This window comes from Chiloscyllium punctatum, chromosome 36 (genome assembly GCF_047496795.1).
Source record: "Chiloscyllium punctatum isolate Juve2018m chromosome 36, sChiPun1.3, whole genome shotgun sequence".
NCBI lineage: Eukaryota > Metazoa > Chordata > Chondrichthyes > Orectolobiformes > Hemiscylliidae > Chiloscyllium > Chiloscyllium punctatum.
Window position 1 is genome coordinate 33078835 of NC_092774.1, and position 27081 is coordinate 33105915.

At 46.9% G+C, this 27081-nt stretch overlaps 1 non-coding gene across 1 annotated transcript; it reads left to right on the top strand.

The window, feature by feature from the left end:
• The first annotated feature begins 12603 nt into the window (after nucleotides 1–12603).
• Nucleotides 12604–12676, top strand: trnae-cuc (transfer RNA glutamic acid (anticodon CUC)). Its single transcript has one exon. It is a non-coding gene; the product is annotated as a tRNA-Glu (tRNA).
• Nucleotides 12677–27081: the final 14405 nt, after the last annotated feature.

The window sequence follows — 27081 nt, forward strand, 5'->3', positions numbered from 1 at the left end:
TGCCTGCGTCTCTACTTTTAAGGAACTTCCTACCTGAACTCCAAGGTCTCTTTGCACAACAACACTTCCAAGGAACTTACCATTAATTGTAAAAGTCCTGCTCTGATTTGTTTTTCCAAAATGCAGCACCTCATATTTATCTACATTAACCTGCATCTGCCACTCCTCAGCCCTTTGGCCCATCTGATCAAGGTCCCGTTGTAATCTGAGGTAACCTTCTTTGCTGTCCACTACACCTCCAATTTTGGTGTCATCTACAAACTTACTAACTGTACCTCCTCCGTTTACATACAAATCATTTATATAAATGACAAAAAGTAGCAGACCAAGCATCGATCCTTGTGATACACCATTGGTCAAAGGCCTTCAGTCTGAAAAGCAACCCTCCATCACCATCCTCCGTCTTCTGCCTTCTAGCCTGTTCTGCGTCCAAATGGCTAGTTGTCCCTGCATGCCATGAGATTAAACCTTGCTCACCAGTTGACCATGAGGAACCTTGATGAATGCCTTCCTGAAGTCCATATAGATCACGTCCATCGCTCTGCCCTCATCAATCCATTTTGTACTTCTTCAAAAAACTCAATCAAATTCGTGAGACATGATTTCCCAAGCATAAAGCCATGCTGACTATCCCTAATCAATTCTTGCCTTTCCAAATAAATGTAAATCCTATCTCTCAGGATTCTCTCCAAAAACTTGCCCATCAAGGATGTGAGGCTCACGGGTCTCGAGTTCCCTGGCTTTTCCTTACCACCTTTCTTAAATAGTGGCAGCACATTAGCCACCCTCGAGCTTTCCGGCACCTCACCTGTGACTATTGATGATACAAATATCTCAGTGAAAGTCCCACCAATCACTTGCCCAGTTTCCCACAGAGTTCTAGGGTACTCCAGATCAAGTCCTTAGGATTTATCCACGTTTATGCATTTCTAATTATCCAGCAATTTCTCATCTATAGTATGGGCATTTTTTCAACATTTCACCATCTACTTCTCACATTTTACATCTTCCATGCCCTTCTCCACTGTAAACACTGATGCACAATATCCGTTCAGAATCACACCCCCCCCCGCCCCCCATCTACTGCAGCTCCACACAAAGGCCGCCTTGCTGATCTTTGAGGGCCCTATTCTCTCCCTTGTTATCCTTTTGTCCTTAATGTATTTATAAAAACCCTTTGGGTTTTCCTTAACGCTATTTGCCAAAGCTATCTCATGTCCCCTTTTTGCCCTCATGATTTCCCTCTTACGTATGCTCGTACAGCCTTTATTCTCTTAGGATTCATTCGATCTCTCTGTTCACCCCTGATATATGCATCCTTCTTTATCTTAACCAAATCTCAAATTCTCTTGCCATCCAGCATTCCCTACACCTACCAGCCTTTCTTTTCACCCTAACAGGAATATACTGTGTGTGGACTCTTGTTATCTCATATTTGAAGGCATCCCGTTTTCCAGCAGTCCTTTAACCTGCGAACATCTGTCCCCAATCAGGTTTTGAAAGATCGTGCCTAATACCTGAGTCTTCCTCAATTTTAGAACTTCAACTTTTAGATCTGATATATTATGTCCAGTCTCTATTCTAATGTTAATTGAATTATGGTTCCTGGCCCTTAGGTTTTGCACCCTCGCCAGTATGTACATCCTCACTGTGAATTAAAAAATTTCCTTGTACACTCTTTGCAAATTCCTCTATTTGGCGGATACGTAAATGGGGAGGAGTATACCTTGGGTCCACTCTTCCTTCATTTCCATCAACCCTACCCCCATTCCCACCCCAACAGTCCAACGGCACTTTCCCTTGCAACTGCCGAATGTGTGACACCAGCCCATTTACCTATTCCCTCCTCACCATCCAAGGGCCCAAACTTACCTTCCAGGTGAAAGGGCACTCTGCCTGCACTTCCAGTCTACTGCATTTGCTGCTCACAATGTGGTCTCATCCACATTGGGGAAAATGAAGCGTAAACTGGGTGACTCCTGCAGAGAACATCTACGTTCTGCCCGCAAGAAAGACCCTGAGCTTCCAGTTGCCTGCCAATTCCACAACCTACCCTGTTCCCTGGCCAATATCTCTGTCTCAGGTTTGCTATGGTGTTCCATCGAAGCTCAGCACCAGCAGAACGAAGAGCACCGAATATTACACTTGGGGACCATACATCCTCCGGTCCCAACATCGAAAACAATAATTCTAGGGCCTGAAATCTATAGTATCCTCGTCCCTTCCACACACACACCAAGCCTTGTAATCACATAGTCTGTCATTATACACTACCTATTCTTAGACACGAACAGTCTCCATTCACCTTCCCACGCGGATCGTTATCAACTCCCTTTTCTGACCAACAGTTCTTCCCTCGCTTTGGGCTCTGTCCTGATCAGTCATTTTCTGCATCCGCCATCCTCCCATGGTATTTCCTGCATATAAACCAACGTTTTCCCGATCACCATCAGTTCTATAGAATAGTCACCGGAAACTACTGTGATTTTTGTTTCTGATATACAGCATCCGCAGTTCTTTCAGCCTTTTATTGAGGTAGAGTTGGAAATTGTTTCGAGAGAAAGAAGGAGAGGGGGGAGAGACAGAACAGACATGAACTGTTGATCTCGGTTGTTCGTCATGACCTAAAATCATTGTTGTACGATCATCTCCCTGAAGTATGAATAGAGGGCACATGCCGTCGATGCGCTTGTGCCGCCACCGTAGCGCGTCTGACTCCACATCAGAAGGTTGCGTGTTCAAATCACGCCCATCTCACTGATGTCAGCTTCTTACATTTCAAATCAAGAAAGGAGCACGTTCACCTCGGATAATTATTGAGCCAAGTCTTCCTTCCGGAAACTTTCAAGCACACGTGAAGCTTTGCTGTCAGTTTGATTTGTGAACACTGTGTCAGGGAGGTGGTGAGCCCATTGTTTGGGTAAATGCTCAGCTCCCCCAGTTCATCACGGGATTTAAACACAGCCGCCTCCCTCTGGGCAGCCGCTTCGTTCAGTTGGTGACAGCGCGGTGTGAATAACATAATATCGATGTGTTCACAACATAATCCAAAGACTCCCAGCTTTATGTTTCAATCGTTCAGGAGAGTGAATGCGAGTTCAGATAGAAATGTTTCCCACCAACAGCATATCCTTTCCTCTCACTGGACTCAGTTAAAATTATATACTGGATTAATGGTGCTGGAAGAGCACAACAGTTCAGGCAGCATCCAACGAGCAGCGAAATCGACGTTTCGGGCAAAAGCCCTTCATCAGGAATAAGAATGCTTTATTCCTGGTGAAGGGCTTTTGCCCGAAACGTCGATTTCGCTGCTCGTTGGATGCTGCCTGAACTGCTGTGCTCTTCCAGCACCACTAATCCAGTATTTGCTTTCCAGCATCTACAGTCATTGTTTTTACTCAGTTAAAAATATCTTTATTCAACAGAAGGAGCGGAAACTACAGTCTGGCATCCTCTCCCCACATTAACGGTGAGCCTGAATTTTATAAACAGTGTCAGTAAAATCCAGTGGCGGACATTGATTTGGTTCAGTCGGTATTTTATCCAAGCGTAATTCACCGAGAGGATGCTGCTGTGTGAAACAGCGTGGGGAATTACTGCAGGGCCTCCTGCACATGGGACACACCGTAACTGATGTGTTTCACCTTCACCAGTTTATTCCTATCTCGGAGAAGAGAGGTTTGATGATTCGGATCATAGCAACCAGACTGAGAACAGGAGAAGAGCACTCAGACCTTCACAAGCTTGTCACCACAGCTGGGTCATCGTGGCCCGTGTATCAGTATGGGATAGTAATCTGCATCTACTGACTGGAAGCACAGCAAATTGGAGTGCTGGTGGGACTATCACACAGGAGAAAACGGCTTCGACCTATCAACTGGAGTGGTTCCCAATGCGCAACTCCGCTCACCTCAACTGAATAACTGTAAACAAATTACTCAGTGATTCAAAGGAATACTCGGTTTTGAATCTGCATTGTGGAATATACCTTCGAGAATGATGTCAAAACACCTTCATTGCTGTGATGGAGTATCCTGTTGGGCAGAATATATCCGTTGTCAAATTTCCTACGTTTTCTTGTTCCAACTCCGATTTCACTCAGAATCACAAAACGTGTGACAGCGCAGACTGAGGCCATGCAGCCCACCTTAGCTCTGCTGGTTCAACACAATATGTAAATAAGTGTCTCATTCTGTCGCCTTCTCCCTGTAAATCTGCATATTGTTACATTCAACATGCCCACCGAATTCCCTTTTGTGTCCATTGAATCTGTCTCTTTGTCACTGTCAGACAGCGACTTACTGACCCCACTCCCTGTGCGAAAACGCTCTACCTAATGTCACTTTTACTAATTTTCCTGATGACTTTCAATCTCTGCCAAATCGTTCTCGATCCTTTCAGGCATGGGAGCATTTTCACTGCTTTATTTCCTCTGTCTAAATCCCTCATGATGTGGAAAACTTCAATCAGACCAGCTTTCAGCCCTCTGTTCACCAAGGTCAACTGCCCCAACTTTCCAATCTCCCTTCATTGCTGACATTCCTCATACACGGTAACATTCACTTCGATCTGTTCAGCGCCGTCTGCAATCACTTCACTTGCCCGATTCCTGAAGTATCACCCTCAGAATTGAGCGTAATACAGGTGGAGGATTCATTCAGACTAGGATTGCGCGGGCGAAAAATCTGCAATGCTTGTTCTCACTTTGAGCAAGTGTTTCCCTTCGCCGTGTTCTCTGCAATGGTACCTCTGTCCCATACCTAATTCAGGCAGTCCGATCTGATTTAACGAAGCGGCGTTTTGAGAAAACTAACCTGGCATTTTTGCTCAGGTCAATTTAAGAAATGAGGGTTTGCCTGGGATTGGAGCCCGGCACCTCCCACTCGCCTGTATAAGGTAGAAAACCCAAAGCTAGCATCACACCCCGAGACAAACGAGCCAAACATCATGCGCGCGCCCAGCTCCTGAAGCAGCTGAGACTTGTTCAGTACGAAATACATTGTACATTGCTCCCAGAATTACAAGCAGCAAAGAGTTTCAAGAACATCTGCTTCTCAATATGTCTCCCTGCTCCCAGGACGCAGCTGTTTGCCCCGTCTCCAGGGACCCGGCTCTCTCCACTGGTGGATAATTGAACCATTTCGTTTCTACTTACAAGCTGTGCTGGTGGAAGGCAGAGCCCATTCACTCTTCTGCTCTCTCTCACTATTACGTGAGGCAGGATAAGTCAGTTACAGTCATGCGTAGGAAATGGGCAAATTTGAACTTGATCCAAAGGTCTTGTTAACGGAGAGAAAGAAAGATGCTGTGCTGTCGGGACAGAGAGAAATGGACACCGGAGACTCTTCCCTCAGGTAAATTGGTATGACTGCATTTTTGTGCAGCCTGCTTGGTGTTCAGAATTTGTCTTGACACAGCAATCCTGCAGAAAGTCTTTTCTTTCACGGGCGTTGGTTTCTTTACTGCAGGAATGGACCAAACCAGCAAGTCATGTGTTACAACTTCACCGGTTCATTGCCATCTGAGAGAAGAGGTTTAAAACTTGAGTTCAGAACACACCGACAGAAAACTGGACAAGACAACTCAGAGCTCCAGAAGTGTGCAAGCGCAACTGTATACATTTGACTTGTGTATCGATGTGACATATTTAAATCAGATACCCGAAGTTTTGGGAAGCAGATGACAAGGCAAAGAACAGAACAGAGCGCCGTTATACGGGAAAGCTGCTAAAGATGACATTGAGTGAATAGGAGAAAATGGTTTCGCTTCTGGGTTATGATCCCTGCATGCACCTGCTGTGCCATTCTCCTGCACGGTAGCTTTTCCAGAGAATTATTCAGCTTTTCATCTGGCGTGTGACTTGCATGTTCGAGAATGACGTCAAAAGATCTTCCCTGCTGAAGTGTCATGTGCTGTTGTGCAGACATGTCGCCGATGTGCAAATATAAACTCAGAGAGTAATGGACATTGGAGACTCTGAGCCAGCTGAACTTGCTCAGAGTGAAATACATTCCACGTTGCTCCAAGAATTGCAAGCAGCAGTTTCCAGAACATCTGCATGTCATTCTGTCCCGGGGCGCTGAAGTTTGTCTCATCCCCAGCAACTGGGCTCTCTCCACTGGTGGATAATGAAACCAATTTGTTCCTACTTGCAAGCTGTTCTGGGAGCGGGGAGGGGGGGAGGAGGTGGAGGGAAGAGTCCATTCGCTCTTCTGCTCTCTATCACTCAATCCCTTGCGGTGAGAGGTATCAGTTACACTAATGCGTGTGAAGTGAGCTTCGATTGTGAACTTGCTCCAAAGGTCTGTTATCGGAGAGATAGAAAAATGCTGTGCTGGTGGGACAGAGAGACATGAACACCGAGGACTCTTCGCTCAGGTAAATTCACATTGTTGTGCAGCCTGCTTGGTGTTCAGAAATCGTCTTCACGCAGCAACCTTACGGAAAGTCTATTGCAAAGTGGGCATCGCTTTCTTTGCTGCGACCGCGCAGCAGTTAACATCTGAGCCCCAAGTGTCCCAGATGAAGAGAATCCGTGTGAAACCTTCACTCACTGAGAGTCATCCCCACGGCCCTGAGCTGAGGGACTGCAGGCGGTCCAACACGGAAGGGATGGTTTAAAATGAACATTATTGCTCCCTCAGCCTGTCTGTCCCAGAGACAGGCATTGGGACGGCATAAACGCGTAGCAGCATTCTCCCGCTGACAAAGGCGTTCAGCCCATCGAGTCACGGCGACTCTCTGTCACTTGTCTCTCTTTGAGGTGATTCACAATCGGTGATATCTGTCCTAATAGTAAGGAATTGTATCTGAGTGGTGATACAGTTTCTGAAATGCTGATCGTCTTGTCATTCACGTCCGACCCGGCGTGGTGAATTACTGCAGGGAATGGATGAAACTGCAAGGCATGTGTTTCAACTTTATCAGCTCATTGGCATCGCAGAGAAGTGGTTTTGCGAATCAGTTCATAGGAAACCGACTAAGAATAGACCACTCAGACCTCCACAAAGCATGTTACTTGAACCGTGTGAGGTTCGCGAGTGTATCGGTTTGATGTAGGGCATTCAGACACTCAGGAAGTAGGTGCAAAGGCAAGATACAGAAGAGAGCACAGCACCATTACAAAAGGAAGCTGCTCAAGGAGACATCGAGCAACAGCAGAGGATGGTTTCGATCCATCGACCGCTGGGTTACTCCCAGCGCGATCCCGTTTTCGACAGGTCTCTTCAGCCTTTTGTCTGGCATGTGGCATGTACGTTCGAGCCTGATGTCAAAGATCTCCACTGCTGTCGTGTAATATGCTGTTCCACAGACGTATGGAGACTGTGTAAATATAAACTTGTTTTCTAAACTCCCATATTGTGTTGGTCGAACTGTGATTTCATTCTGAATCACAGCCTGTGTCACAGCGCAGACGGACGCCATGCGGCCCACCTTCGCTCTGCTGGGTCGAAACAGTAAGTAAACATGTGTCTCTTGCCTTCTCCATGTAATTCTACACATTGTTACTTTAAACATGACCACCGAATTCCCCTATGCAGCTATTGAATCTGCCTGTTTGTCAATGTCAGATAGGGATTTGCTGACCCTAACCACACCCTTCCGAATGTCACTTTTAGTTCTTTTCCTCATGACTTTAAAACTCTGCAGAATCATTACTGATCCTTTCAGGCGTGGGAGCATTTTAACTGCGTTACTTTCTCTGTCTGGATCCCGCATGACTTGGAAAGCTTCAATCAGATTTCAAACTTCTGTTCTCTGAGCAGAGCTGTCCCAATTTTCCAATCTACCCTCATCGCTGACATTCCTTAAACACGGCACCACTGACGTCAACGCAATATTCCATCATTTCACTCGCTTGCTTTATGCTCAATTTGTACTCCAAGCAGCCCAACCGAGTTTAGCGAAGGTGCTTTTTGAGAAAATTAACCGGGCACTCTTGCACAAACCAGAAAATGCGGGCTCGTCCGAGATTTGAACCCTGGATTACTTGCAAGCCTGCGCAGTAGAAGACCCACATCAAAAATCATACCCAGACACCAACCAGCAACACCAACACCACCCACAGACACCTACTCTACCTCTTCAACCAGCTGAGTCTTGCTCAGTGTGAAATGCATTTGACATTGCTCTGAGAATTGCACGCGGCAGAATTTCCAGAACAGCTGCTTCTCATTCTGTCTCCCTGCTGCTGTTTCTCCCGCTCCAGGAACCGGGCTCTCTACTGGCAGAAAGTTAAACCGTTTTGATTCTAAACTTTTCTCTAACACCGGAGTGACCAGTGACAAGCATTGACCTCCTCAACATAGGATACAGAGAACAACAGAAGACCAATCAGACCTCCACGAGGGTGTCATCTCAACTGTGCACATTGGGCCAGTCTATCAATGTGAAATATTTATGTCGAAGTGTTTTGGGAAAGAGATGAGAAGGCGAGGTGCAGAACAGTGCGCCGTTATACGGGAAAGCTGCTAAAGAAGACATTGAGCGAATAGGAGAGATGGTTTTCCTTCTGGGTGATGCTCCCATCACGCACCCGCAGACATATCGCCATCGTGCAAATATAAACTCTGTCTAAATTCCCACATTCTGTTTTTTCGTCCTGTGATTTCGCTCAAAAGCACAAAATTTCAACATTCGCAACGTTCGAACTTTAACGAAGTGCTCATAGATATATTTAGCGAACACCTGGAAGAAATTCTTCCAAACTTACCTGGGGAATTTCGGTTTGAGTGCTCTTGAACTACAAGTAAAAGGACGGGAAATTTGCCTCGAGGCTGTGTAATGTGGAGATGTATTCCCCAAGTAAAATGATAGTGGTTGACCATCCCAGTGCTTCCCGACGCAGGGCTGCCCTGACGCACAGGGAGGTGTCTTTGATAAACTGTCCCGGGGGCTTCCAGCCGTACCGTGACGTCATAGGGCTAGCCCCTGGTGATGGCCTGCAGCTGCTGTGACGCAATAATGATGCTGGCCCCGGAACATGAATAAAAATTTGTGCATGAGTCACGTGGTACTGAATCATTCTATGGAATGTTCTTTCAACATCACGGATTTATATATGAGAGGAGGGAAATGGGCAGGGCTTACACCTCGGATACGCTCTTCCTTCACTCGCAACACCCCACACCCACCTCCCATTGTCCCAAGGCACTTTCCGCTGGAACCGCCGAATGTGTAACACCTGCCCATTTACCTGCTCTCTCCTGAATATCCAAGGGCTCAAACATACCTTCCAGGTAAAGCAGCCCTTTACCTGCACATTTGCCACACACTAGTCTGCTGCATTCGTTGCTCACAGTGTCGTTTCCCCAAAGTAGCATGAAGCATAAACTGGGTGACTGCTTCGCAGAACATCTCGGTTCTGCCCTCAAAAATAGGCCTTGAGCTTCTGGTGCCTGTCACTTTAACACGCCACCCTGTTCGCTGGCCAACCTCTCTGTCTCAGGCATGCAGCAGTGTTCCATCAAAGCTCAGCTCCAGATGGAAGACCAAAGCCTCATTTTCCACTTGGAGATCCTATAGCCCTCCAGTCTTCAACGTCGAGTTCAATATTGTTTGGACCCGAGCTCCCCCATGCCCTTGACCCCTACCTCACCCACACGAGGCCTTGTTATCACATAGTCTGCTGTTACACACGACTTATTGTGAGCCAGGAACAGTCTTTATTAACAGTTAGGCACTCTCCTACACAGATCGTTATTCACTCCTTTCGCCCTCCAATATTCTCCCACTGATCTGGTGGCAAAGAGAGCAATGTGGACTGCTATCCCTGAGTCAGCTGTTTGTCCCAACTCCAGGAACAGGGTTCTCTCTACTGGCGGATAATTAAACCATTTTGCTGTTGCGCTGACGTGAGGAGACTGTGTAAATATAAAATTTCTAAATTCCCACCTTCCGTTCGTGAACTGTGAGTTCGCTCTGAATCACAACACGTGTCACAGCGCATTTGGAGGCCCACCTTAGCTCTGCTGGTTCTACACAGCAAGTAAATGAGAGTCTCTATTCGTATCATTCCCTTGCCTTCTCCCTGCAAATCTCCACATTGTGACTTTGAACATTTCCACCGAATACCCTTTTGTGTTCTTGAATCTGCCTATTTGTCACGGTCAGACAGAGATTTACGGATCCGAACCACTCCCTGTGCGAAAATGTTCTTCCTAATGTCACTTTTAGTTTTTTTCCAAATGCCTTGAAATCTCTGCCAATTTTTTGGTAAATTGAAAGGATTCTCATTCCTGCACATGAGGCTGAATTGATTTAATTTCTAACGTAAAGGACTGCGGATGCTGAGAATCTGAGACAGAAAGAGGAACTGCTGGAGAAACTCAGCAGGTGTGGCAGTACCTGTGGGAGAAAACAGAGTTCTGAAATATTGTCTCTGATTCTCTTTCCACCGATGGTGCCTGACCTCCTGAGTTGCTCCTGCAATTTCTGTTTTTGCTTTTAACTGAAAGTTCATTTCATCTTTCGGGATGAAACAACCAGATTCTCCATTTGCAGATATTTAACCCTTTCGAAACCTGCGAAGTGATTGGATTCAAACAAACCCAGCAATAATTTACTCTTTCTCAGCTCCACAGGCAGAGAGACCTGGGTAATGAAGCTGTCAGTGTGGTTCTTTATTCGTGGGCCGAGTGGTTAATGCGACGGACTTTAAATCTATTGCAGTTTCCCCACGCAGGTGTGAACCCTGCTGACTACAAAATGAGAAATGTCGTCAAAACGAAAGGGAGACTGTTCCCCGGTTTCTTCTTTAAGATTCAAATCAGTGGAGGGTGAAAGATATTTAACTCACATTCGGAATGGTCGGGAATCTGCAACCCACTGCCTGTCAGGGTGGAACAAGCAGATACCCACAGAGCTGCTATTGAGGCGATGAGTCAAGTATTTGGAAATGAGACTAGAACAGTGGGGGGCGTGAAGTCGTGATCGAAATGAAGCAGGCACCTGAGGATTAATGTGTTTTATTTGCCAGTGAAAGCTACTGCTGAACAAAGTTGGGACTATGGAAGGGAAGCAGTGACGGTGATTATATTTGGCTGTTCCTCTTGTGAATGTTCCCATTGCTGCGCATGTCCGTGTTAACGTCAGAACTCTGCAGCATGGCGGTGTCAGGTCTGCACAGTGCCGGGGCGCAATGGATGATGCATCTGACTCCACCTACCTGTTTGAAATGCAGCTCAAAGCTTCTTCACACACCCCAATTAATCTTTCTCATTGTCCTGAAGCCGGCGTACGGTTTGAATTCCCGATCTGCGGGAATGAAAATCCTTTCACTGTCTCGCGTCAGTAAATGTCCCTGAGAACGTCAGAGTCCCGTCACAGCGCAGTCAGATGAGGGGAAGCTGAAATCGTCCCACATGCTGCTCACGGGCACATTTCACTTTCCCCAACACACCACCCCAACCACTGCGGCTCCTGGGAGTGGAAAGGAACAAACACCAAAACCTAGTCTCATATTTGTGAATCTTCCGAAAATAAGAAAACTGTCCATCCCTTCGGGTCTTCCATCCTGTGCAGACAACGTTGATTTTCAATGGCTGTCCAGTCAGTGTCGATTCGTTTTCGCTCAAAAAATCTTCCTTATCTCATCCCAGCATTTCTTGCTTCAGAGAACTGTGCGGCAGAGTTCATGTATATATTTCCTTGTATGGTATTTTGTAAATAACATTCGTTTGCTGGTTGTTTGTATCGGGTATTTCAGGTTCATTCGCCCCTGTTTAAGTGAGTTGGTAGGTTTGTGGGCTACCATGATGCTGAGAGGGTTGAGTTGTCTGGACATCATTTCCCAGATGTCTTTCATGTAAAGTAATGTGGCTAGGGTTTCTGCAGACGTTGTGTCTGCTTGTGTCAATTTGTTGATGTGAAATCGGCACACTGGGTTTATTGGGTAGGCAAAAGTGAGGACTGGAGATGCTGGAAGCCAGACTTTAGATCAGAATGGTGCTGGAAAAGCACAATAGGTCAAGCATCTCCCGAGGAGCAGGAAAATCGACGTTTCGGGCAAAAGCCCTTCATCAGGAATAGAGGCAGGACGCCTCCAGGGTGGAGAGATAAATTGGGGGTGGGGGTGTGCTGGGGCAAAGGTAGCAAAGAGTAAAATATGTGAATGGTGTTGGGGATGGAGGTGACAGGTCAGAGAGGAGTGTTTTGCTGATAGGTGGGATGGGAGCTTGGCAAGTAGGACAGGTCATGAGATCAGTGCTGAGCTGGAAGGTTGGAACTGAGGTAAGGTGGGGGAGGGGGAATGAGGAAACTGGTGAAGTCCACATTGATGCCCTGGAGTTGAAGTGTTCCGAGGCGGAAGATGAGGTGTTCTTCCTCCAGGCGTCGGGTGGGGAAGCAGCGGCGACGAAGGAGGCCCAGGACCTGCATGTCCTCGGCCGAGTGGGAGGCTGAGTTGAAATGTTGGGGCACATGGCGATGGGGTTGATAGTTGCGGGTGTCCCGGAGATGTGACTTGACTCTCCAGTCTCCCCAGTGTTGGAGTGATCGCATCGGGAGCAATGGATACATAAAATTACATTGGTGGCTGTACCTGGGTTTGATTCCCGGGCAGCGAAACAATTTTCAGCAGAGATACCAACATATGCTCGTGTCTTCCTGGTGGTCTAGTGGTTAGGATTCGGCGCTCTCACCGCCGCGGCCCGGGTTCGATTCCCGGTCCGGGAAGCCATTTTTCATGTTCGGGTCACTACTCTGGTGTGTGGCTTTGTGAGACTCTGAGTTTCCAGTCACATTGACGTTTAAAACCAAACTGAGCAGACCAACCGCCTCCTCCTTGTTGTCGAGGCCATCAATATCCAAGTCCTGGTGAATCAAGCGACTGTCAGACTTCGATGTGATGTTTGTTCTGAGATTTCTGCCTCCAAATTCTTCTCTTATAATATTCCTGTGAAAGAGATTGCAAAGGTCATCGCTGTCAGTCCACAATAGAAAATCAAAACACACAATTCTAGTTTCTGTGGAACATTCTTTCCTCTCTTATTACCCAAGATCTTTGTGCTGATCTATATGTAAATGTATACAGCAGAGTAATGTGGTAGATTGCATACTCCATGAAGAGTTCACATGGACTTAAGTTGTTGAATGGACATCTATCGTGCAGTGTTGACGTTCTTACTGAAGATATACAATATGCTGCGGTACAATATTACGAGCCCAGAACCAACTGCAAATCAGGGTTTTAGAGCCATAAACATTCCATCAAATATGTACCATATACCCCAGACTTATCTGTCTTATATTAACGCACGGTTGTCTTAGATTCCCAGAAGACTCGGATTTAAGTATCAAGTGTGAATTTTTATAAAAGAAGCCATGTTTTTGGACTCCTTCCATGTCATACTAACTCTATTACTGGAAATACATCCATACGACACCAGGATTCGTGGATCAATGACGTGAGGCTTATCTTCACCCGCTTATACTTTTCTGTTGCATAAATGTTTCGATGAATGCCAATATTTTTCACCAGCCATAGAGTCGGAGACGTAAAGCACAAAAACAGACCCTTCAAGCTAAATTGTCCATGCTAACCGGATATGCAAAATTCATCTTGTCCCATTTGCCAGAACTTGGCCCATATCCCACTAAACCCTTCCTATTCATACACCCATCCAGAAGCTGCCACCAGCCTCCACCACTTCCTCTGGCAGCTCATTCCATGCATGCACAACCCTCTGCATGAAAAGGTTGACTGCAAGGTCCCTTTTAAATGTTTCCTCTCTCGCCCTCAACCTATGCCCTCTAGTTCTGCACTCACCCATCCCATAGAAAAGACCTTGTCTATTTACCCCAACCACGACCGTCAAGTTTTTATAAACCACTTTGAAAAAAATCACTCAGCCTGCGATGCTCCTGGGAAAATAGCCCCATCCTAATCAGCCTCTCCCTGTGGTTTAAAACTCTTACCCTGGCAACATCCTTGTGAATCTTTTCTCAATCCTTTCAAGTTTCACAACATTGAAAGTCCCCTTCTCGTCTCGAACCTGTTCCCTATTTTAGTTGACCTTTTCACCCTGGAGGGAAAAAAAACCTCTGACGATCATAGAATCCCTCCAGGGTGGAAACAGACGATTCAGTCCAACAAGTCAACACCGACCCTCCAAGGACTAACCCACAGGGACTCATTCCCCTACCCCTATTACTCTATATTTATCCCTAACTAATGCACTTACGTACACATCCCTCAACACTGGGGCAATTTATACACAGACAATCCAACTTAACCTGCTTATCCCTGGACACGATGGGTAATTTAGCATGGCTAATCCACTCGAACCTACACATTTTTGGAATGTAGGAGGAAGCCCTTGCAGACACGAGAGGTGGCGTGCAGGAAGAATGTGCAAACTCCACACAGTCACCCGAGACTGAAATCGAACTCGGGTGTCTGGCACTGTGTGGCATCAGTGCAAACCACTGAGCTACCCTGCCACCCCAGTCCAGCCAATCTGTGTCTCATCATTTTTTCGAGGTCTCCCCTCAGCCTCTGTCTTCCCAGAGAAAAGAAAATCAGGTTTATGCCACTTCTCCTCATAACTCGAGCCCTTCAGACCAGGCAATGTCCTGGTGAACCTTGTCTGTACCCTCTGCCAGAGCACCCACATCCTTCCGGTAGTGTGGCGACCAGAACTGAACATAGTATTCCGAATGTGGCCAGAATAAATAGCTGTAACATAACTCGCCAACTCTTACACTCAAGGAAGCGTGCTGTGTTTCTTCTTGACCACCGTACCGACCTGCTTTACCACTTCCACGGATCAATATGCCCAAATCCTTCTGTATGCCAGTGCTGCTATGAGTTCTGCCATTTATCACACAATTCTTACATTTCCTTCGTCTCTAGCTTTGGACTTCCTCTACCCTGGGAAATAGACACATAAAGTTGAGCAGCCAGACAAATTTCAACAGGAATAAAATGTCGAGCCACAGGGAAAAATAAAATTATGGCTCCAGCTTTTTTCTCCTATTGACATTTGGATGATTAAAACCTGTCAGTAACACCAGCCTCTCCCAGAGCGTATTGCACATGCTTCGTGGAATCAGCTAGCACTGCGCATGTGCTGCGGTGTCAGCAAAAGCACTGAGCATGCTCGTCACTGTCCATGGAAACGACCCCTGACTTTCTTGTGGAGGACCAATGGTGAGACCTGGAGGACTGGCAGAAGCCTGGTCCTCCTGCCAATCAGAGAGACCCCTTCGTCTGAATGCGGAAGGTAGGCCATGAGCTTCTGAACCTGGTGTTGCTCCTCTCTCTCGAAAGAAGATTGAACTTAGTCCCACACTGCAACATCTTTACTCTGTCCAACATCTGTGGGTACGGCACACTCTTTTCTCACCCACTTTTCCATTCATTTTTCATTCTGGGTTTCAGTTGCTGTCTTGCATGAACTGAAGGGAAAGGGAATGAATCCAGGGAGGATACAGAATCTGGAAAAGTTGTTCCAGGGCTGTGTTTCAATTGGCAAACGCATGGCAAATGCAGTACCACAATGTAAAGTTATAGACTTTGCTTTGGAAAAAAATAAGCAGGAAGGAAGTGCATGGTTTAAATGTTCATATACTGGGATGTGGAGGAAGTGAGGACTGCAGATTCTGGAGATCAGCGTCAAGTGTGTTGCTGGAAAACACAACAGGTCAGGCAGCATCCGAGAAGCAGGAAAGTCAACGTTTTTGGCACGAACTTTTCATCAGGAATGATGTGTGGATGTACAAGTGGACCTCAGTGTCCTTCTAGACCAGTCAATGCCAGTTGTCAGACCGGTCCAGCAAGCAATGAGCAAGGCGGTACATGAGCAAGAGGAGTTCAAAAATGGGGATGTCTTCCTGCAGTTTTGGGCGGTGGGGGGTGGTCATTGAATATATTCAAGCCTGAGTTAATCTGAATTTTGAACAATAAAGAAGTGGATGGTTATGGGGGAAAGCAAAAAAATGGTTTTGAGACCAGTATAGAACAGTTACAGAGTCATTCAGTACAGAAATAAACACTTCAGCCCAACTAGCCCAATGCTATGTTCTCATACTTAACCAATCCCACTTGCCAGCGTTTGGCTCATATCCCTCTGTCAAAAAAGCTGGTCCTTTTTTCTAAAAGCTGGACCTTCTTCAACAAGGATACTATGTCCTTGGCTTCATTTAGAGAGGTTGTAAAACAGTCCTGGGCTCCAAAATGACTGGTTTAGTAGAGAGATTAAAAGTATATCGGGAGGCCTTTTTGTTTTTATGTAAACAGATAAGACTTTATATCAAAGCTTTTATGTTTTTGAAGTGACGTGCATAATAAAAGGGGAGGGGTCAGTTGTGAGAGCTGAAATCTTGTTTGAGTGAGTTCAGCAGTGGACTGTGTGGAGAAAAGCTGTTAAACCCTCTCTCCTTCCATCTTCCTAACTCTGACCTGTAAGCTTCTGTTTCAGTTTTATTCTCTGTTTAAGAGGTTTGTTTATTGGGACTGTTGTGTATATTTGGAACAGCATATTTAAGTCTCGTTTCGATAGACTGAGTTCTGTTGGTATTCTCTCTTCTGTTCTTTGTGTTTTCTTCCACAATCTTGTGAATACACTTCTGTTTTAAAACCTGGCAGTCAACTACCTAAGTTACTCTGGGTAATTTTCACTGTACACTTATCGAAACAAATAGCAAACTTACGGTCTGGGCTACCTGCTTAAGAATGTTTTGAGTGGGCTAGCCTAGACCATAACACCTCAGAACCTTTCCCATTTATGTCCTTATCCAAATTTAAACATTGTTACTGTGCCAGCATCCCACGCTTCCTCTGGACATTCATTCTACACACAAACAACTATTTGTGGAGAAAAAAGAATCGTGTGCCTCATGGCTTTTAAAATCTTTCTCCATTCACCTCCATAGTTTGCTTCCTAAGCTTGAAATCCCCGCTCTAAGGAAAGGACACCCATCATTCACTTCATCTATAGCCCCCATGATTTTTTCAATTTCAGGTCACCCCTCAACCTCCTATGCTCCGGTGAAAAAGATTCCAGCCTATCCATCTAGATGTAGGTATATTCGTATCCAGTTATGATCTGTTCAATGTTGGTGCAGGCTCGAAAGACCGAATAGCCTAATCCTACACCCAATTCTCTCACATTGTGTCCAGGACAGCAAGACACCATAAGAGATAGGAGTAGAAATCAGGCCATTCAGCCCATGGGTCTGCTCATACAATTTAATCATGACTGATAAGTTTCTCAGCTGAAAAATGTGTTGCTGGAAAAGCGCAGCAGGTCAGGCAGCATCCCAGGAGCAGGAGAATCGACGTTTCGGGCATGAGCCCTTCTTCAGGAATGAGGATAAGATAAAATGTAGGGAGAAGGGACGTGGGGGAGGGCCGTTGGAAATGCGATAGCTGGAAGGAGGTCAAGGTGAGGGTGATAGGACAGAGTGGGGGTGGGGGCGGAGATGTCAGGAAGAAGATTGCAGGTTAGGAAGGCGGTGCTGAGTTCGAGGGATTTGACTGAGACAAGGTGGGGGGAGGGGAAATGAGGAAACTGGAGAAATTGGAGTTCATCCCTTGTGGTTGGAGGGTTCCTAGGCGGAAGGTGAGGCGTCCTTCCTCCAACCGTGGTGTTGCTATGGTCTGGCGATGGAGGAGTCCAAGGACCTGAATATCCTTGGTGGAGTGGGAGGGGGAGTTGAAGTGTTGAGCCACGGGGTGGTTGGGTTGGTTGGTCCGGGTATCCCAGAGGTGTTCTCTGAAACGTTCCGCAAGTAGGCAGCCTGTCTCCCCAATATAGAGGAGGCCACATCGGGTGCAGCGGATGCAATAAATGATGTGTGCGGAGGTGCAGGTGAACTTGTGGCAGATATGGAAGGATCCCTTGGGACCTTGGAGGGAAGTAACGGAGGAGGTGTGGGCGCAAGTTTTGCATTTTATGTGGTTGCAGGGGAAGCTGCCAGTAGTGGAGTTTGGGTTGGTGGGAGGTGTGGATCTGACGAGGGAGTCACGGAGGGAGTAGTCTTTTCGGAACGCTGATAGGGGAGGGGAGGGAATTATATCCCTGGTGGTGGGGTCATTTGGAGGTGGCGGAAATGACGGCGGATGATACGCTGTATATGGAGAATGGTGGGGTGTAGGTGAGGACCAGTGGGGTTCTGTCCTGATGGCGGTTTAAGGGGCGGGGCTCAAGGGCAGAGGAGCATGAAGCGGAGGAGATGCGGTGGAGGGCATCGTAAATCTCGTCTGGGGGGAAACTGCGGTCTTTGAAGAAGGAGGCCATCTGGGTGGTACGGTTTTGGAACTGGTCCTCCTGGGAGCAGATGCGGCGGAGACGAAGGAATTGGGAATATGGGATGGCGTTTTTATAGGGGGCAGGGTGGGAGGAGGTGTAGTCTAGGTAGCTGTGGGAGTTGGTCAGATTATAGTAAATGTCCGTGTTGATTCAGTCGCCCGATACTCTTCACCGAACACTGATTACTTTCCATTTCAGTTTCATTATCAAAGTCTCTTTTGAATGCCACAATGAATGCCATTAATCTTACTCCAACACTCTCTCTTGCAGACCATTCCAAAGGTCAAAGATTTTCAATCATAAACGAAATAAGTTCTGGATCTCTCCCAAAACACAATTCATATGGATCTTCCTTCGAATCATTTGTAGTAAGTTCTTCACATGGACAAATTTGCAGCTTAGAGCATTTGTTCAAATTTAATATCATATTGGGTTGGCACAGTGCTTGGCATTGCTACCTGACTGCATTAGGGACCTCGGTTCAATTCCAACCACAGGTGAATGTCTGTGTGGAGTTTGCATGTTCTCCCTGTCTGCATGGGTTTCCTCCCACAGTCCAAAGATGTGCAGGTCAGGTGGGTAGAAATGGAAAGGTCTAGGAAGGGGAGGGAGGAGTCTGAGACGGTCCAGGTGAATTTGAGGTCGGGGTGGAGGGCTGCACGTTCCGAGGGTGAGAGGTTGGAGTGGGTGAGAGGGGTGGAGAAGTTGAGGCGGTTAATGTCGCGGCGGCAATTGGCGATGAAGTGATCGAGGGCAGGTAAGAGGCCAGCACGGGGTGTCCAGGTGGATAGGGTGGGTTGGAGGCATTGGAAGCGGGAGAAGGGATAGTCAGAGGGTGGGCGGGAATCCTGGTTGAAGAAGAAGGCGTGGAGGCAAAGGTGGCAGAAGAATTGTTCGATGTCACGCCGCAGGTTGAAGAGTAGTACTGGATGTTGTCGTGATTGTAATTATGTCAGTCAGCTGAGTTCCCTTATTGGGGTGTTCCCCTACCATTGTTAACATTTCACATCGATAACGTTTAGATTCCCAATATCTGCAGTGTTCTTTCTCTACTTGAGTGATTCAGTGACTTTTTTTATGAATTGCTCCTGTGATATCTCTTGAGAGGGTTTATGATATTAACAGTGCCATATAAATTGTTCTGGGTCACAATGTGCCCAATTGAGAAAGAACTGACCATCCTTAAATATTTGTTTTTAAACAATGGACATAAATTAATGTTTGGAAAACACACAACTTGCATGTATTAAGATCAGAAATAGGAATGGGAGTAGGCGGTTGACTGTGGAGATGCTCTGTCTTTCTTCACCATCCATGGCAGAATTCTCTCTCCATACTTTTCCACGACTTCACTTGATGAATGGGCTACGCTCCTAGAGCTTGTGAGTTTTAAATAAACCTGTTGAACTATAATTTGGCGTTGTGTGACTTATGACAAAAAAAAATTGATTGTGGATGTTATTAAACATACTGGAGCAATGGGATTTCAACCTGGGACTCAGGGCTCAGAGGTAGGGACACTACCACTGCACCATAAAAAAGCCTGTCTGGTAAATGAATGGAAACACCTTCCTCCTCAACATAGGACACGACCATTGTTCCCTCCGAGTCCATTATATTAAATTGAGCCCATCTCCTGTTGAATGAATGAGTGAGAACACCTTCCTCCTGAACATGGGACGCTCATTCTGTGCTCCTCGAGCCTTTTGCAGTAAAGGGGCGGGGACAGTGAAGGGCCTGCGAACCTCTCCACCAATCCCAAAGCCTGAGGTCCGTGCGGACTAATCGGAGCGCGACATTCCGGGGATAGGACCAGTACTGTCCGCACACCCGGCCGCCATTGGTCAGGTGGAATAAGGTGCGCTCTGATAGGACGGGGCGCGGATGACGCGCGTCACAGAAGGAGGAGACGAAAAGAAGAAGAAAAACAAAGATGGCGACGCGATGCTGCAGTTTTCTCATCGACTCAGCGGGCGGTTTCTGACGGTGGGAGGGGGCAGACAGGCATCGTTTATCTCAGGAAATACCTTTAAAATACATTTCAAATTAAAGCCGGAACTTTTCAAACAAAAGTTGTGAAGAAAAGGAGACAGTCCCCGGTGGGGTTTATTGTTTATTTTTGTATAATTTCCGGGGCCCGGGAAGGGGGAGGTGACGGTTTCCGGGTGAACGAGAAAACAAATTTAAAATGTCGGCGGTGGTGGAGAGAGAGCCAGCGGCGGCGGCTTCTTCGGCGGCGGCCGGAGCCCAGGAGCTCAACAACTCACTGGAGCTGGAGGAAGGTCCGAGAAGATGGTCATGGTATTGGATCCGGGCGGGATAAAGGTCTAAACCAAAGTAACAGTAAGAGATGTCCAACTGCATTCAACAAGATATTGTATTGGTGGGTGAGAGAGGCCGCTCACGGGAGTCTGATCCCTGAAGCTTTACGACCTTGCCTGTACCTCTTTATGTTGTAAATATATTTATTAATATCAGTATAATAAAAAGATAAAAACACAAATCACAATACAACTACTGTCCATTAACTACTAACCTACCCTATAATACAAAACAAACCCGAACATTGTGCAAAGCAACACCAATAAATATATATATAAATAATAGAGCTAAAAAACACAAGAATACAGAACAGCTGTGCTCGGCGCAATGCTCCCAAATAAAGGAACTGGAGCATTGTATATATAGCCGTATTAACTCAGGAGACCTCCTCCAGGGCCCAGGGTGACAAACCTCACCATCTTGGTTAAACAAATACACTAGTTAAGATAACTGACAAATCTATATCCAAATAACTCAAGTAGGGCTGTCATGTCTTTTAACAATGGTCCTCGGATTCTGGATTAGTGGTGCTGGAAGAGCACAGCAGTTCAGGCAGTATCCAAGGAGCTTCGAAATCGACGTTTCGGGCAAAAGCCCTTCATCAGGAATAAAGGCAGTGAGCCTGAAGCGTGGAGAAATAAGCTAGAGGAGGGTGGGGTGGGGAGAAAGTAGCATCGAGTACAATGGGTGAGTGGGGAGGGGATGAAGGTGATAGGTCAGGGAGGAGAGGGTGGAGTGGATAGGTGGAAAAGGAGATAGGCAGGTCGGACAAGTCCGGACAAGTCATGGGGACAGTGCTGAGCTGGAAGTTTAGAACTAGGGTGAGGTGGGGAAGGCGAAATGAGGAAACTGGTGAAATCTACATTGGTGCCCCGGGGTTGAAGTGTTCTGAGGCGGAAGATGAGGCGTTCTTCCTCCAGGCGTCTGGTGGTGAGGGAGCGGCGGTGAAGGAGGCCCAGGACCTCCATGTCCTCGGCAGAGTGGGAGGGGGAATTGAAATGTTGGGCCACGGGGCAGTGTGGTTGATTGGTGCAGGTGTCCCGGAGATGTTTCCGAAAGTGCTCTGCTAGGAGGCGCCCAGTCTCCCCAATGTAGAGGAGACTGCATCGGGAGCAACGGATGCAATAAATGATAATAGTGGATGTGCAGGTAAAATGTTGATGGATGTGGAAGGCTCCTTTAGGGCCTTGGATAGAGGTGAGGGAGGAGGTGTGGGCGCAGGTTTTACAGTTCCTGCGGTGGCAGGGGAAAGTGCCAGGATGGGAGGGTGGGTTGTAGGGGGTCGTGGTCACGGAGGGAAAGGTCTTTGCCGAAGGCAGAAAGGGATGGGGAGCGAAATATATCCCTGGTGGTGGGGTCTGGAGGTGGCGGAAATGTCGGTGGATGAGTTGGTTTAAGCGAAGGTTGGTAGGGTGGTAGGTGAGCACCAGGGGCGTTCTGTCCTTGTTACGTTTGGAGGGGTGGGGGTCTGAGGGCGGAGATGCGGGAGGTGGACGAGATGCGTTGCAGGGCACCTGTAACCACGTGGGAAGGGAAATTGCGGTCTCTAAAGAAGGAGGCCATCTGGTGTGTTCTGTGGCGGAACTGGTCCTCCTGGGAGCTGATTCGGTGGAGGCGCAGGAATTGGGAGTACGGGCTGGCATTTTTGCAAGAGGTAGGGTGGGAAGAGGTGTAATCCAGGTAGCTGTGGGAGTCAGTGGGTTTGTAAGTAATGTCAGTGTCAAGTCGGTCGTCATTAATGGAGATGGAGAGGTCCAGGAAGGGGAGGGAGGTGTCAGAGATGGTCCAGGTAAATTTAAGGACAGTGTGGAATGTGTTCATGAAGTTGTTGAATTGCTCAACCTCCTCACGGGAGCAGGAGGTGGCGCCAATGTAGTCATCAATGTAGGGGAGTAAGAGGTGGACAGTGGTGTCGGTGGAATTATGGAAGATCAACTGTTCTACGTAGCTAACAAAGAGACAGGCATAGCTTGGGCCCATACGTGTGCCCATGGCTACCCCAGCATACTACTGCTGCGCCACTCTGCACCCATGCGCCGAGTGCTATCCACAGGTCCCTTCGAGACTGATGTCGAAGATCTCCACCGCTGTCATACCATATGCTGTTGCGCAGACGTATGGAGGCTGTGTAAATATAAACTTGTTTTCTAAACCCCCACATTCTGTTGGTTGAACTGTGATTTCATTCTGAATCACAACATGTTACACAGCGCAGACGGAGGCCATGCGGCCCACCTTCGCTCTGCTGGTTCGACACAGTAAGTAAACATGTGTCTCTTGCCTTCTCCATGTAATTCTACACATTGTTACTTTAAACATGACCACCGAATTCCCGTTTGCGTCCAATGAATCTGCCTCTTTGTCAGTGTCAGTTCGGGATTTACTGACACCAACTACTCCCTGTACGAAAGCTTTCTTCCGAATGTCACTTTTGGTTATTTTCCTCATGATTTTAATACTCTGCCAACCCTTTCAGGCGTGGGAGCATTTTGACTACATTACTTTCTCTGTCAAGACTTCGCATGACTTGGAAAACTTCAATCTGGCCAGAATTCAAACTTCTGTTCTCCGAGGAGAGGTGTCCTAATTTTCCAATATTGCTTCATTGCTGACATTCCTTAAACACGGCACCACTCACGTCAACGCAATATTCCATCATTTCACTTCCTTGCTTTCTGCCCAATTCGTACTCCAAGCAGGTAAAGTCAATGACTGCAGATGCTAGAAACCAGATTCTGGATTAGTGGTGCTGGAATAAAATAGCAGTTCAGGCAGCATCCGAGGAGTAGTAAAATTAACGTTTCGGGCAAAAGCCCCGACTTTAGCGAATGTGCTTTTTGAGAAAGTTAACCGGGCACTCTTGCACAAGCCAGAAAATCTGGGCTCGTCTGGGATTTCGCGCAAGTCTTCGTAGTAGAAGACCCAACGCGAGAATCATACCCCGAGACCAACGAGCCACACCGAGATCACACAAGCATCCCCGCTCCACCTATTTAACCAGCTGAGTCTTGCTCAGTGTGAAATACACTTGACATTGCTCTGAGAATTGCAAGTGGCGAAGAGTTTCCAGAACAATTGCTTCTCATTCTGTCTCCCTGCTGCCGTTTGTCCCGGACCCAGGAACCGGGCCCTCTCTACTAGCATAAAATTAAACTGTTTTGTTTATAAACCTTTCTCTGACACCGGAGTGACCCGTGACAAGCATTGCCCTCCTCAACATAGGGTACAGAGAACAACAGAAGACCACTCAGACCTCCACGTGGGTGTCATCTCAATTGTGCATACTGGGCCTGTGTATCAATGTGAAATATTTATGTCGAAGTTTTTTTGGGAAAGAGATGAGAAGGCGAGGTGCAGAACAGTGCGCCGTTATACGGGAAAGCTGCTAAAGACGCCATTGACTGAATAGGAGAGATGGTTTCCCTTCTGGGTGATGCTCCCATCATGCACCCGCAGACATATCGCCGTCGTGCAAATATAAACTCTGTCTAAATTCCCACATTCTATTTTTTTGAACTGTGATTTCGCTCAAAAGCACATAATTTCAACACTCGCAATGTTCAAACTTTACAAAGTGCTCATAGATATACTTAGCGAACACCTGGAAGAAATTCTTCCAAACTGACCTGTCGAATTTCGGTCTGAGGGCTTTTGAACTTTCAGTAGAAGGAAGGGAAGTTTGCCTCGAGGCTGCGTAATGTGGAGATGTGTTCCCCATGTTAACTGATAGTGGTTGTCCATCCCAATGCTTCCCGATGCAGGGTTGCCCTGAACCACAGGGAGGTTTCTTTGATAAACTGTCCCGGGGGCTTCCAGCCTTACTGTGACATCATAGGGAGAGCCCCCGGTGATGGCCTGCAGCTGCTGTGACACAATAATGATGCTGGCCCCGGAACATGAATTCAAATTAGTTCGTGAGTCACGTGGTACTGAATCATTCTGTGGAATGTTCTTCAAACTTCACGGATTTATATATGAGAGGAGGTAAGTCGGCAGGGCTTACACCTCGGGTCCACTCTTCCTTCACTCGCAACACCCCACACCCACCTCCCATTGTCCCAAGGAACTATCCGCTGCAACCGCCGAATGTGTAACACCTGCCCATTTACCTGCACATTTGCAACAACATAGTCTACTGCATTCATTGCTCACAGTGTGGTTTCCCCAAAGTAGCATGAAGCATAAACTGGGTGACTGCTTCGCAGAACATTTTGGTTCTGCAAAAAAAGGCCTTGAGCATCTGGTTGCCTGTCACGTTAACACGCCACCCTGTTCCCCGGCCAACATCTCTGTGTCAGGCATGCAACAGTGTTCCATGAAAGCTAAGATCCAGATGGAAGACCAACGCCTCATTTTAAACTTGGAGATCCTATAACCATCCAGTCCTCAGCATCGAGTTCAATATTGTTTGGATCCGAACTCCCACATGCCTTTGACTCCTACCACACCCACACGAGACCTTGTTATCACATAGTCTGCTGTTACACACCACTTATTGTGAACCAGGAACAGTCTCCATTAAGTTAGTCGCCGTCCTACACTCCTTTGGCCCTCCAATGTTCTCCCTCTGAAGTGGCGGCAAAGAGAGGAATGTGGACTGATATCCCTGAGCTAGCTGTTTGTCCCATCTCCAGGAACAGGGCTCTCTCCACTGGTGGATAATTAAACCATTTTGCTGTTGCGCTGACGTGAGGAGATTGTGTAAGTATCAACTTTTTCTAAATACCCACCTTCCGTTGGTCGAACTGTGAGTTCACTCTGAATCACAACACGTGTCACAGCGCATTTGGAGGCCCACCTTAGCTCTGCTGGTTCTACACAGCAAGTAAATGAGAGTCTCTATTCGCATCATTCCCTTGCCTTCTCCCTGTAAATCTCCACATTCTTACTTTGAACATGAGAACCGGATTCCCTTTTGTGTTCGTGAATCTGCCTCTTTGTCACGGTCAGACAGGGATTTACGGATCCGAACCACTCCCTGTGCGAACATGTTCTTCCAAATGTCACTTTTACTTTTTTTCCAAATGCCTTGAAATCTCTGCCATTTTTTTTGGGAAATTGAAAGGATTCTTATTCCTGCACATGAGGCTGAATTTGTAATGTACTGCTGATGCTGAGAATCTGAGACAGAAAGAGGAACTGCTGGAGAAACTCAGCAGGTGTGGCAGTACCTGTGGGAGAAAACAGAGTTCTGAAATATTGTCTCTGATTCTCTTTCCACCGATGGTGCCTGACCTGCTGAGTTGCTCCTGCAATTTCTGGTTTTGTTTTTAACTGAAAGTTCATTTCATCTTTCGGGATGAAACAACCAGACTCGCCATGTGCAGATATTTAACCCTTTCGAAACCTGCGAAGTGATTGGATTCAAACAAACCCAGCAATAATTCACTCTTTCTCAGCTTCACAGGCAGAGAGACCTGAGAAATGAAGTTGTCAGTGTGGTTCTGTATTGGTGGGTCGAGTGGTTAATGCGATGGACATGAAATCCATTGCGGGTTCCCCACGCAGGTGTGAACCCTTCCGAGTACAAAATGAGAAATGTGGTCAAAAAGAAAGGGAGACTGTTCCCCGGTTTCTTCTTTAAGATTCACATCAGTGGAGGGGGTTGAAATATTTCACTCACATTGGGACTGGTAGGGATCTGCAACCCACTGCCTGTCAGAGTGAAACAGATACCCACAGAGCTACCTTTGAGGCGATGAGCCAAGAGTTTGGAAATGAGACTAGAACAGTGAGGGGCTTGAAATGTGATCGAAATGAAGCAGGCAACTGAGGATTAATGTGTTTTATTTGCCAGTGAAAGACACTGCTTCACAAAGTTGGATCTATGGAAGGGAAGCAGTGACGGTGATTATCTTTGGTTGTTCACATTGTGAATGTTCCCATTGCTGCCCATGTCCGTGTTCACGTCAGAACTCTGCAGCATGGTGGCGTCAGGTACGCACAGTGCCGGGGCGCAATGGATGACGCATCTGACTCCAGCGACCTGTTTGAAATGCAGCTCACAGCTTCTTCACACACCCCAATTAATCTTTCTCATTGTCCTGAAGCCGGCATACGGTTTGAATTCCTGATCTGCAGGAACGAGACTCTTTTCACTCTTTCGCGTTAGTAAATGTCCCTGAGAATATCAGAGTAAAGTCACACCGCTGTCAGAGGAGGGTAAGCTGAAATAGCCCCATAGGCTGCTCATGGACACATTTCACTTTCTCCAACTCACCACCCCAACCACTGCGGCTCCTGGGAGTGGAAAGGAAACAAACACCAAAATCCAGTCTCAGCTTTGTGAATCTTCAGAAAATAAGAAATGTGTTCATTACTTCGGATTTTCTCTCCTGGGCTGACAGGAATGAGGATTGTCACTCTTTTAGGAGAACTTTGCAAGTGGATGTTTTGCAGAAAAGCCCCACAATACAATCTGAGAGTGACACTTGATTAATCAGGACCTGAAGGTTTTCGATCTTTGAATGTATGTATTGTACTCCAGAACTTTGTTTTTCACAGT